Source organism: Rousettus aegyptiacus, unplaced genomic scaffold, assembly GCF_014176215.1.
Source record: "Rousettus aegyptiacus isolate mRouAeg1 unplaced genomic scaffold, mRouAeg1.p scaffold_m13_p_7, whole genome shotgun sequence".
Lineage (NCBI taxonomy): Eukaryota > Metazoa > Chordata > Mammalia > Chiroptera > Pteropodidae > Rousettus > Rousettus aegyptiacus.
Window position 1 is genome coordinate 113,338,568 of NW_023416310.1, and position 12,301 is coordinate 113,350,868.

At 42.4% G+C, this 12,301-nt stretch overlaps 1 protein-coding gene across 1 annotated transcript in view; it reads left to right on the forward strand.

The window, feature by feature from the left end:
* Positions 1-12,301, forward strand: part of NMS (neuromedin S) — a 58,601-nt gene that overhangs the window by 30,255 nt on the left and 16,045 nt on the right. Inside the window, exon 3 of the mRNA XM_036224379.1 lies at positions 9,887-9,987. The gene's annotated coding sequence lies outside the window, so the exon portion shown is untranslated. The remainder of the gene's footprint in view (positions 1-9,886; positions 9,988-12,301) is intronic.

Here is a 12,301-nt window from a genome sequence, read left to right on the forward strand (position 1 = left end):
AACAGTCACAGACTAAGGTAGACCAGTCCGGACAGACAGACACAATACAGACAGACAAAACAGACTACGAGTAACACAAAACGCTAGCGTATCAGGCAGGTACTGGGTCAGGATCTGACGTCTCAGACCTGACCGTACTAGGGAAGTTGTGATGTGTCCAGCCTTCCAGTAGTTCTTAGGGCCCACAGACAGGAACAGGTCTAAGCTGAGGCTTAGACGAACTCTAGGGCTTACTGGCAGACAGGTCTAAGCTGAAACTTAGAAATACCCTAGGGCTCACAGACAGGTCTAAGCCGAGACTTAGACGAACTCTAGGGCTTACCGGCAGACAGGTCCAAGCTGAAACTCAGACGTACCCTAGAGCTCACAGACAGACAGATACTCAGAAACCTGAATATCTGTAATACCAGTAGTCAAGTCTGACGTCTCAGACCTTGACTGAACTAGGGAAGTATTGCTGCGTCCAGCCTTCCACTAGTTCCCCGACAGATACCCAGAAACCTGGATACCGGTGAAGCTGCTCCAGATGGCTCGTGCCCAGTTGTTACAGAATTGTACCTGTCCCGACCCGCGGGACTTGTTATTCGTGGGGGCGAGGAAGACCCAGCCTGTAAAGAAAAACGGGCGGAGAAAAAGGAGCGGAGGCAAGACAGTGTTCTGATCAAGCCTCGAATTTTATTCTCAGATAACAAGCATATTTATACGGCAAGAACAAAGGGGGGCAGGCAAAGGGTACCTGTTGCAATATGATTGGTCTTCAGCTGGTGGTGTGAGGAGCGGTAAGGACAGGGGGAAGTACGAGGTGGGGGGGAGAGCAGGAGCCTATCAGCACCTTTGGTGGTCAGCCAGCTCTCGGAAAGGCTTGTTTATCATGGGTTTGGTTCTCACAGCCTGAGGGCTTGAGAGACCAAGGGCGCAGCTCCCAACATGTACCTTTTGTCTGCCTGCCCTCCTGGGCGAGTCCGCCTGGCGTCTGGGGCTGAGGAACGTCTCTCAGCGGCTGTCCCCTAGACGGGGCAGGTCCTCGCCCAAGGTGGCCGGGGTCGTGGGTCTTAGGAGATCTTTCCCATGGAGATATCTCGCTGGGGCCTCCAAATGTTGTGGTGCGATCAAATCCAAGACCCACGGAGCCAATTGAAATGAATTGTGAGCCTTTATTAGCTGACCAGCGACTGACTCTCTACCTACAACTCAGGGTTAGAAGAGATCAGCCCCTAGCTCCCAGAAGAGGCAGTTTATATAGCCTAGAATAAGTAAGCAGATTATAGAAGCAGATGTTGGCCGTTAGCATATCTTTGAGCAGATTACCACACCGTGGTTAACATTAAACAAGCAAGCAGATTACAGAAACAGAGTAAATCCTTAATGCTGGTTTACTGGAAAATTTTTCACCCATAGCACTTGGTCTCCCCACAACTTGTGGAAATTTCCGTGTCTTGCATTAGAAGTGCATCTGAATATTTAGTGGTCTCAGTAGCCCTCTGTGGAGAGGAAAGTGCAGAGGCTGCAGAATCAGGATGGTCTGCTTTTTATACCATCTTGGAGGTTGAGAGGGCCTAGGGGTGTCATACGGATACTTCAAGATATCAGTACAACACGTACCTTCCATTCTACTTCTGACTGGGCCTCCTTCAGATTTCAGTGCCAAGAGATGACACAGTTGTTTCAGTTCCATGAACTGACTGGTCTTTTCCCATGATTGGTAACATCTCCCATACAAAGACCCCTAAAGGCCAAGGTCTCTCTATGAACACAAGAGCTAATAACATCCATGTAAAATAGACATCTTCAAATGTCGACCATCTTGATTTTGGTTTGTGGATTCGAATGTCTGTCTAAGTTGCCCTCTTTCTTGGACTTATGCACAGGTGGCTTCGCTTGTTCCTTAAAACCCTTAAACCAGTTCAAACCCGAGATAGCACTTTGCTTAACATACTTAAATATGAAGAGCCCAGCGAGACAACAAATAAGTAAGGATGCAGACACATAAATAAGATTGCAAGCATGCTAGGGTTTATTCGTACCAGATCCTGATGGTTTTCAGTCCTAGCAGACCACCTGGTGATGCTGGCTGAGACAGACATATGATGAGCAGGAATGGTGCCGTATCAATGCTGGGTCAGTTGCTGGTCGATCAACCGTCGATCAGCGAAGAGGCCTCTTGTTCGGATGAACAGAGTCTTGGGCCATGAAGGAAATCAAGGGACGGAGAGACATGCTCTTGTGAGACAGAGAGAGTGCTCTGATTCAGGCAGAGAGTCCTGGAGATTTTATGTGTAACGGTGACGTCTTCAGTGTCTTATCAGCCAGGTGCACAAGTTATCACTCTTGGTCAAAACAATTTCACTCTTGGGGTAAACAATTTCAGTTTGGCAAAACAAGTTGTTTACATTTCTGAGGTTTAACATTAGTGGAGCCATTTTACACACATGTAATATAATTCAAATCTAGTTCACATAAGGGCAAACAAACTCACAATCCACATGTAACAAATTACTGTAACAATGTCCAAAGCCCAAAAGCTTCAGAGCTAAAGCAAAAAAAAAAAAAAAAAAAAAAATTTTTTTTTCTTTTTGACGACACATTCCAGTTTTTAAAGATTCATAACACAACCTAGAGCCTTTCTCTACAGATGCCTAATGTATGCCATGGGCTTAGCACTTGGATTTGTGCCTTCTGATAAATAGAGTGGAATCAGATATGACAGCTAGGTAATTATGATTGTAAGAAATCTGTAGCCCTCTCACAGTAGGAAACTTAGTCCATGAACTGATCAGCAAACTCTCCAAAAAGAAAATTATTAATGAGAAGTGGAGGAATAAATGTGTAGTCACAGTTCAGTTTTATTTCCTGTGGCCTGATTGCTTCCTTGGTGGTGGGCAGTATACAGTCTCAGTGCTTTCTGGGAAGCCCGCTCCCAAAGCGTAGTAATGGGTAATAAAAATACGGAGTCCAGAGAAAGAGCTGCTACATGGTTTTAAGTAGGCCCCAGGATAAAAAAAATAAAATGAGTTTGCGACATCTGACTAATAGGGAAATGGAGAAATGAGAGGATTATTCATAGTGGGTCATGAAATGAAAATGCCAGCAGGCTCAGAGAGCAGGGCAGACAGCAATGCTGGGTAGTGGGAGGGGTGGGGGCGGGAGGCGGTGTTTGTACAGTGTCTCTCTAAATGACAAATTCTAGTCATCAAAGCCTTCGTGAAACTTCCCATCCACCAGGGCTGTGGGGGCAAGTGAACAAATAATATTTTTTACACATATAGATGGCTGTGCACAGATTGTATAAACACCAGTAGTTGTTACGGTGCTCAATTGTGACAGAGATCACACAAGACATCAGCTTCTGGGGAGTCGCCTTATTTATTTTTAGCATAAGATTTATCTTTGTCAGTGTGATATTGTGATTTATAAGGAATATGTGTTTGGTATTTGTCCACAGTTTCTAGCTCACAGCTCCAAAACCCTTGGAATTTTCTAAGTGATGTTATGTTAATGAGGTGGCTTTTGGAAAGCACCTGTGGATAGGGCCTGGTTGCCAGGGGAGTTAACAAAGTGAATAGCGGTTGTAACTTAATTCCACCAGGCTACCCGCACCCCCACCTCCAGGGAGGGGAGAGGGGCTGGAGGTTGAATCAATCACCAATGGCCAATTATCTAATCAATCATGACTATATAATGAAGCCTCCAAAAAAACCAAGATGTTGGTGAACACACAGAGATGGGAGGGAGTGGGTCACCTAGGGAGCACATGGGAGTTTCGTGCCCCATCCAGGTACCTTGTTTTACGCATGTCTTCCATTGACTGTTCCCACTGGCCTTTTATAAAAAACCAGTGACCTAGTGAGCAAAATGTTTCTCTGAGTTCTATAAGCTGCTTTAGCAAATTAATCGAACACTAGGAGCAGTTTGTGGGAAGCTTTGATTTGTAGCTCCTAGGGCAGAAGTACGTGTGACAACCTGGACTTGTGATTGGCATTCTGAGTGGGAAGGGTTGTTGGAATCTCCAATTTGTATCCAGTCAGTCAGAAGCACAATTAACAACCTTGGCTTTGACTGGTGTCTGAAGTGGAGAGTGATTTAGTGGGACTGAGCCCTTTCCCTGTGGACTCTGATTTTATCTCTGGGTAGGTGGTAAGAGAAGGGAGGAGGTATCTGAAAAATGCAAAGGAAAGAGCCTGCAGAAATGACAGACTCAGCTGGTTATATATTAACCACACCCTGTAGATCTTTAAATGGCCTTCTAGAAACTCTTGCAACACCTACAAGATAAACTTCTATAAATAGATAGGACAAGTGGTCTGGGAATTCCTTCCCCCTTGCAACCCCCACCTGAAACTTCCCCTCCCCATCCTGAGTCATGAGGTGCACATGAAACCTCAGACAAAGGAATTATGTGCCCCTTGCATGGACACTGTGAGGTTATATAAGCTGTAAGAAATCTAACCAAGGGGAGCCCTGTGCTTTGGTACTGTTAAGCCCCACACGCTCTGCTGGCTAATAAATTCTCCTTCCTCTAACAAAGTTGTCAGAGCGTCCAATTTCCTCCTTCGGGTGTCACTTCCTGCAACAGTGTCAGAATTGAGTTGAAATCTCAGTCACTCTGCTGAGGTCAGAGAATTGCTTGGGGGTTCTTGATGGGGAAGCCTGAATACACACACGCATACATGTATACGCATACACATTCAAACACATGCACACACTCACATATGCACTCATACTCATACTCACATAGACGTTGGAATTAGGTCCGAGAACCCTTTTCAGTCAGTATTTTTCCAGAACCAGTATAAAAATATCTGTGCATATCCTGAGCATCTCTAAGGTGATGAAGAAAGGAAAGCCCAGGGCCATGTTGACTAGAGAAGGCCAAAAGATCCCCAAATGGGCTGAGAATGAGCTGTTAAGTAAACAAGAGAAATTGACTAGTTCTGCCTGAACTGAGACTCTTAGCCTAGGATTCCTAAACTGGTAGGCAGGGCTTCTTAAACCCAGACTGCAGCAGACCCTCTGGGAAATTAGTTTACGATGCAGATTTTTGGACACCACACCCAGCATTCCTGATTCAGAGAGTGTGGATGGAATCCATGAACCTGCATTTTTCATGTGCACCCAGGTGTTTCTGGAGCATGTGGTCAGGGTTCCACATTCAGAAGAACCCTCTCCTGAGGGTAGGTGGTTGCTTATGATAGGAGTTCATGAAAAAGGAGTGTGGAAAGAACATGTACCCAAACCCCTGAATTGGCATGAAAAATTGGGCATCCAGATGTGCCTGTGCATTTTTCAGAGATGAGGCTCCATAGTGTTCCCCACATACTCAGAGGGATCCATGGTCCCTCAGAAGTTACATACCACAATAGCATGTGGTCCCCACACAGTTAATGATTGAATTTCTTTTTTGACAAGGAGTGTTTAACTTCTCTTCAATTCCAGCCTCAGATCGCTCCCCAAATCCATTCATCATCTCATAGAAATATGAAACCTACTTGGCACTGAGAAGGCTCTGGTCAGAGAGAATGGCTGGGTCTCAGTGGCTTTATCATCATGATATTGGATAAGTGAATCAAAAGGGACATCTTACTCAGGTGGACAGGCAGTTTGTCTGTGCAAACAAAGATAGCAGTGCAGTTCTTTTGCACCAGACAGCCTTGCTGATGGCTTCTAAAGAGAGTCAAGGGAGCATAACACTCCCCTGGGACCTGGTTCTCCTCCATCAGTGCCTGGGAAATGAGGTGGCCTGACTATCCATCAAAGGTCCTTCCACAGCTTATTGAGCTTCCAGAACCTTCCTTTCCTGTCCCTTGGGCTGTGCAAAACTGTGAAGAACAGCCCACAGTTACAAAGAGTGTCCCCAATGACCACACTAACCTTGACTCTGAGCCATTTTTTTTCCATTTCCCACATGGCTTCTCAAGCATTTATTACCATTAATTTATGAGTTATTCTTTTGAATTCTTTGTTTAAAAAAGATAAAAAGCCTCATAGAGTTTAATTTATTATTATCTTACTTTTGCACAAATGGAGGATGAGATAAGTCCCCACAACCCTCTTCTGACTTAGAGAAAAAATTCGCAAACACATATGCTTTTCAGAAAACAGATTCAAAACGGAATGTTAACCAAGCAACATGTTTTATAGCAAGACTAGGATTACCACACTCATGGAAACTACAGGTTATTTCCACAAGCCATGGCAACTGATCTTTGAAGTTCAGATGTTTTATGACTCCTGTGTTACAAATAACATTGACAAATATAGTTAAATGATACAGAACATTTCTTTGTGTTTTCAATTGGTTTTGTTTGCTTCCATTAAAGAAAGAGGGATATAGTTTCTTCTGAACCAGCTGAGTTATCTCTTAGCAGCAATTACAAGGATTTGTTATTTCCAGACCTAGATTCCATTGGTTAGCATTGCAAGGAATAATATAGGCTTGCTTTGTTAAACTATTTTGAAACTTAAAATACAGAGCAGGAAAAAGTAGAAAAAGAATTGAACAAATTGAATATGGGGCCTGTGAGGTTTTGGTTCTAATTACCTTGCTTCTTCACAGCAGCCTCCAACTATGCAATTCAGCTCCTTCTTTACTTAGAAAGTGGGTCTCCTGTTACATGACCTTGAGGTCCTTCCCACCACCTTCAGTCCTTTAAGCATCTTCACTGACCTCCCTCCTGTTTCAGAGGCAGACTCATCCCTCCTCTTAGCTTGTAGATTATTCCTCTTTGATTACTCTGTGACTTTGGCTCCTCAATTACCATTCATCCACCTGTTTCCTATCTACATGCAAGTCTCCCTCACGCTTAATTTATGATAAAGCTTTCTTTGTCCCCAGGCACTTCACCTTCTGCCTTTCTTGAAAGGCTTGTCAGTTTTTGCCTCCTCTGTAGCCTCCCTGTCTGCACACCTGCCCCACAGCCCCTACTGACACCATGCACCAAGGTCACACTAATGGCTGAGTCCCCTCTTCTCTACAGCCTGCTCCCTGACAGTTCGCTCTCATTCCTTTTTGGCTTCTGTTGTTTCCCTGCCCTTCAGTACTAATATCCCAGAGAGTTTCCTTGCTCTGTTCATTCTCCCAAAGTGACCTCATCTTCTCTCATGACTTCAGCCACCACACATGTACTCTTGATAATTAATCTACATAGGTGACCTAAGTCTCATAAGCATAAGGTGCTCAGCTCCAGCCACATCCTGGACATCTCCTTTTGCACCCTCCACAGGCATGACTCCGAGGCATCACATTAACCCATTGTCTTCTCTCCAAACCTGCACTCCCCATCTCAGTCCAGACTGGACCACTCTCTGCTCTGCATCACATGCCTGACCCCTTGGAGGCCTCTCTGGGTCCTTCCTTTCCTTTAGCCTCCAGACCGTTACTCCCAATTCCTGCCAACTCTCCAGTCAAAATGTCTGGAGTGCCCCCTGACTTTCCATTCCTGGAATCTACTATCTTGCATTTGACCCTTGCTATTTTTCCCCTGCAGTTGCTTTCTAATAGATTCTGTGCTTCCCCCAATGCCTTTGTTGTAGTTCTAACAACCTTACAAAAGATGCCACAATTTTCTGTTCTCCTGTTCTAGCCATCAGCCATGCTTCTGTCACCAACCTCTGGAAACAGCAGACTTCACTTTCTCTGAAGCTTTCTCACCTCTATACCTCTCATATTACTATTTCCCCTCCCCTACCCACTCTGCCTGGCAAACTCCCACTTGTCCTTTTAACCTCTGGTCAAAGCCAGTCCTGCTAGAGTTTTCCTGCTTCCTTCTGCTGCAGTAGATGCCTCTTTACAACACTTTCCACATGCTCTCACAGTGAATTATTGATGCATCTTCTTTCCTGCTACACTGTGATCTCCTTGAGCTCAGGGATTAAGTCTTATCCCTGTCTGCATGCCTGCCCCACTGCCCCTATCTCTGGTACCCGACATATAGTAGCAGCTCAATAAATGTTGTATAAAGAAGTGAATGAATGAATGAATCACTATCATTTTTTCTGAGTGCCGTGGAAGAGCAATAGAACTAGAAAACTCAGACCTCATCCTCCTGAAGGTTAAAGCTTGAAGATGATGCAGTGCGAATACCCCTTAAGATGGACAAGGCAGAGAGATCGACCAATAAATGAAGAGACTGAGAGGAGGAGGGACTGTTTCAGGCTACCCCACACCCCAAGCAAGAGTCATTCTTTCTTTACCAGCCTGGTTGTCCTCCCTTCTCCTCCAGCTTTCAAATCACCAGGCTAGCAGGACTGATGGGCCTGCTCACAGCAATTTGACTCATCTTACCCACCCACCTCCATCTCCTGTTTAGGAGGCAGAGGCTGGGGAAGCCACTAGAGCCAGTGCTGTCATCACCGTCAGATCCACTATTCCAATCTCCTGAGCCTGTCCTGGGGCACATGGGCTGCTCACAGCCTTCGTTTCTGTATAAGTTGTGTGCTATGTTGATAGACTGTTTAAAGTTTAGTGCAAGCTATTTATGTTTTCTTGCCTTCAGTTAAACTCTTATTCTAATAGGTCTCTGTAAGACTTCTCATTCAAATGTGTTCTTACACAGAACTTTGTTTGATATAAGCCATTATCTTCTCTGTTGATCGCCAGTCCTATTTCTTCTTTCTTGCTTGCTAAGTTACCAACATTCATCTACACTCTCCCATTACTTAGTCTCTATTTCAAACACTAGCCATTACTCTTCTTTCTTTCCCTTAAGTGTTTCCCACATGTTCGCTAGAAATTCTTTTCTTGCTTCTCTATTTTTAAGCTTCAAATAGAGTCTTTTTAGTCTCATTTTACCACAGTCAGTGACTGTCTAGACCTGATTCTTGATTTTTTTATCCTTTCATCGCCCCGAGAACTTGCCCTGTCAATAAGTCACTTATTCATGCATCTAGTAGGTATTGAATGTTGTGTCACTCAGTTCTTGAATTAAGCCAGCATCCAACTAGAAAAAAGAAAATCACTCTAGGCATTTTAAACAGAGGAACTTTGATTTATGGAATTGGCTACAAAAGTGTTGGAAGGCATAGAATGGCTAAAATTAAAAACAGGTGTTGATAAGGATGTGGCGCAACTAGAATTCTTATGCATTGCTGGTGGGAATATAAAACAATACAGCTTTGGAAAGACACTTGGCTGTTTCTAAAAAGTTAGACACACAACTACCCTTTGATCCAGCCACTCCAAGCATAGGTATTTACACAAGAGAAATGAAAACATATATCCATACAAAGACTTCTACATAAATGGTCATAGCAGCTTTATTTGTAATAGCTCAAAACTGGGAGCAACCAAAATGTCCATCAAGAGGTGAAGGGAAAAACGAACTGCAAAGCACAGGCAATGAAATACTATTCGGCAATAAAAATGATTAATAATTCAAACATGCAACAACTTGGCTCACCTTAATTATGCTGAGTGAAGGAATTCAAATTTTTAAGAAAGAGTATGTACTGTATGATCCCATTTATATAAAATTCTAGCAAATGCAAGTGATAATGACAGAAAGCAGATCAGTATCAGGGGAACGAGCAGGGAGAGATACAAAAGAGTAAGAGAAACTTTTTCAGGTGATAGATACATTTATTATTTTCATTGTGATGATGGTATCACAGTGTATATTTAGGTTAAAATTTATCAAATTATACAGTTTAAGTACATACAGTGTCTCTCAATGAAACTGTACATAAATCATCCTGGAAGGAGACTGGAATTGCAAAATGGTAAAAGGTGACATTACCCAGAGGTCAGCAACTGCAAAAAACCCCATCCACCCCTGGGGCTGGAGGAACACAGGAAAACTAGGGGTCACAGAGTCCATGTTCTTTGACCACTAAGATGAATGGTGTCCCTACTAGGACTGCTTTTTCAATTACTATCTTCACTTCTCTTCAGGAATCTGGAAGAATGCACTGTCTTTACACTGGAGGACCTATGGAGCATGAAGTCACGTGTAGGGGCCTCTGCAGAAAGGCATCACTCAAAGCAGAAAAAAGGTGATTCTCCTTTCCATCCTCCAAACTCCTCTTCCACTGACAGAAGCCAGCTGGAAAGGAAGTCGATTTTGCAGGTGTCCAGCTCTCCATAATCAAGGGAAATAAGGACGAGTGTTTATGGAGCTGAAGGCCAGTATACAAGTAACTCGTACAACTGTCTAATATGTTACTCTGGACAAAGGAAAGTATAAAATAGGCAAAGGTATGGTTCTGATGCTCACAAATCTTGTCTGTCAGCAAGTTCTGGTTCTCCCCTAGGTTCCATGGCTCTACCATCCCCTGTCATGCATGACCAAGAATGGAAAGAGTGCGTTCAAGTGAGTGGGGACAGTGTTAGCAGATGGAGGAGGATGGCCTTTTCTGAAACCAACAGCTTTTTTGAGATTTGACAGCCAGCCTCTGAAATAAACCACTTTCTATGAAACCCTGCTACAGAAATAGATGCCCTCAAACATTAATTTCTATATCTGCATCTAAATTTACTTTAGACTCAAATGTTCTTGGAGAATGTTGGGTGCCACATGAATTCAGAAAGTTATACTTTAAATGCAGAAACTTATAATAGATTTTGAAATTCCATTTTTTTATATCCTGAGGATGGAAGTTCAGTTGCCTGAAAGCCTGCTGAGCCTTATCATAATAACCATTCATGAAGTAGAAACGAATTTAACTGGTGAAGGAGGAGGAATTTTCAGTGTAGTTCTCTGGCATTTGCTTCTGTTTCAAATGGTGTGAAAAGTCCACATGGTATGTTCATTATTTTCAAAAATTATATTTTGTTAAATTGGCTTGGAAGTGACAATTCCACTCATCATGACCTTTTCAATAATGCCTAATAAATAAAGCACTTGGAAAAATAAATGTAATGAAATAAAGAAAAAAGTAGATCGTGTGTGTGTGTGTGTGTGTGTGTGTGTGTGTGTGTGTGTGTGTAATGTTCAGGTCTTTAAGTATATTAATCCATATGCTGATAATAGTGTACAGAATTTATTAAAGTTTTAAAATTTAGTTTTAATTATACAAGTAATTCACAAATAGTCAATGCAAATATTCAGAAGTACAAAATATGCAAAAGGTTTTTAGGACTCCCACACAACCCCATTTCTCTAGAATCACTGTTGTGTGTGTGTGTGTGTGTGTGTGTGTGTGTGTGTGTGTGTGTAGCATCCCACCCTTTTTCTTTGCATTTACTTGCATAGGTATGCATGGAATTACATGTGTTATTTTGAATAAACTTGTGCATAAGTGAAAGTTGGTAGATTGCAAGATTGGCCAAACCACTTTCAGTTCCTCTCTGTAACAGATAGAGTTTACTTTCCTCACCCCTTAAATCTAGCTAGCCTTGTGACTTGCTTTGACCAATACAATGCAGAAGTGATGTTGTGCCAGTTCCAAACGTAGGACTCAAGAAGTCTTGTAGCTTCTACTCCTGCTGTCTTAGAACTTTGAAACTAGCATGAAAACAAACTGGGATGAGTCATTTGAAGAATGAGAGACTACATGGAAAAAAGGTCCCAGACACCCCAGTCTATCTACCAGATAAATGCAGATGCCTAAGTGAGTCCACCTGATTAGCTGAGCCTGGCCCAAACTATAAACACTGGCAAATTGAGCCCAGCTCATATTACTAAGTGCAAAATTTTGAGCTAAACAAATGGGTGTTTTTAACAACTAAGTTTCAGAGTGGTTTGTTATGAGCAAAAGAAAACTGATACTAAACCAATATGGTATGTAGTTTTATAACTTTTTTCTGCACTCATAAAGAGTTTGACTTGTCAGCACATAGAGATCTAGCTCACTGTTTTTAACAGTTATATAAATTCTCATATTGTGGACATTCCACATTTTATTTAATATTTCTTCATGATGGGTGGACATTTAGGTTGTGCCTGCCTGCCTGCCTTCTTTCCTTCCTTCTTCACCGTTCTTTCTCTTTTTGTATTATCAGTATCTCTATAGCTATAGAGATACTTGTTGCAGATACTTACCCTACTCCTTCTGTTCTCTGCTAATATTGGTTAAGGTATCTTTTTCATACAGATATTTTAAAAATATAATCTGGTTTATCAATCTTTTCCTTAATGACTTCATTATTTTGAGCTTTGCTCAAGAGTAATTTTCCAATACTCTATTTTTCCCCCTCATACAGCAGTTTATATAAATGTGTGTGTGTTAAGTTTAATTCATTGATCCTCTGAAATTTATTTTAATTTATAGTGTGAAATAGGAAATGTTTTTGCCAATTGTTCCAAACACCATTTAGCAAATAATTCATCATTTTTGCACTGATTTAAAATACGCTTTTACTTTATGA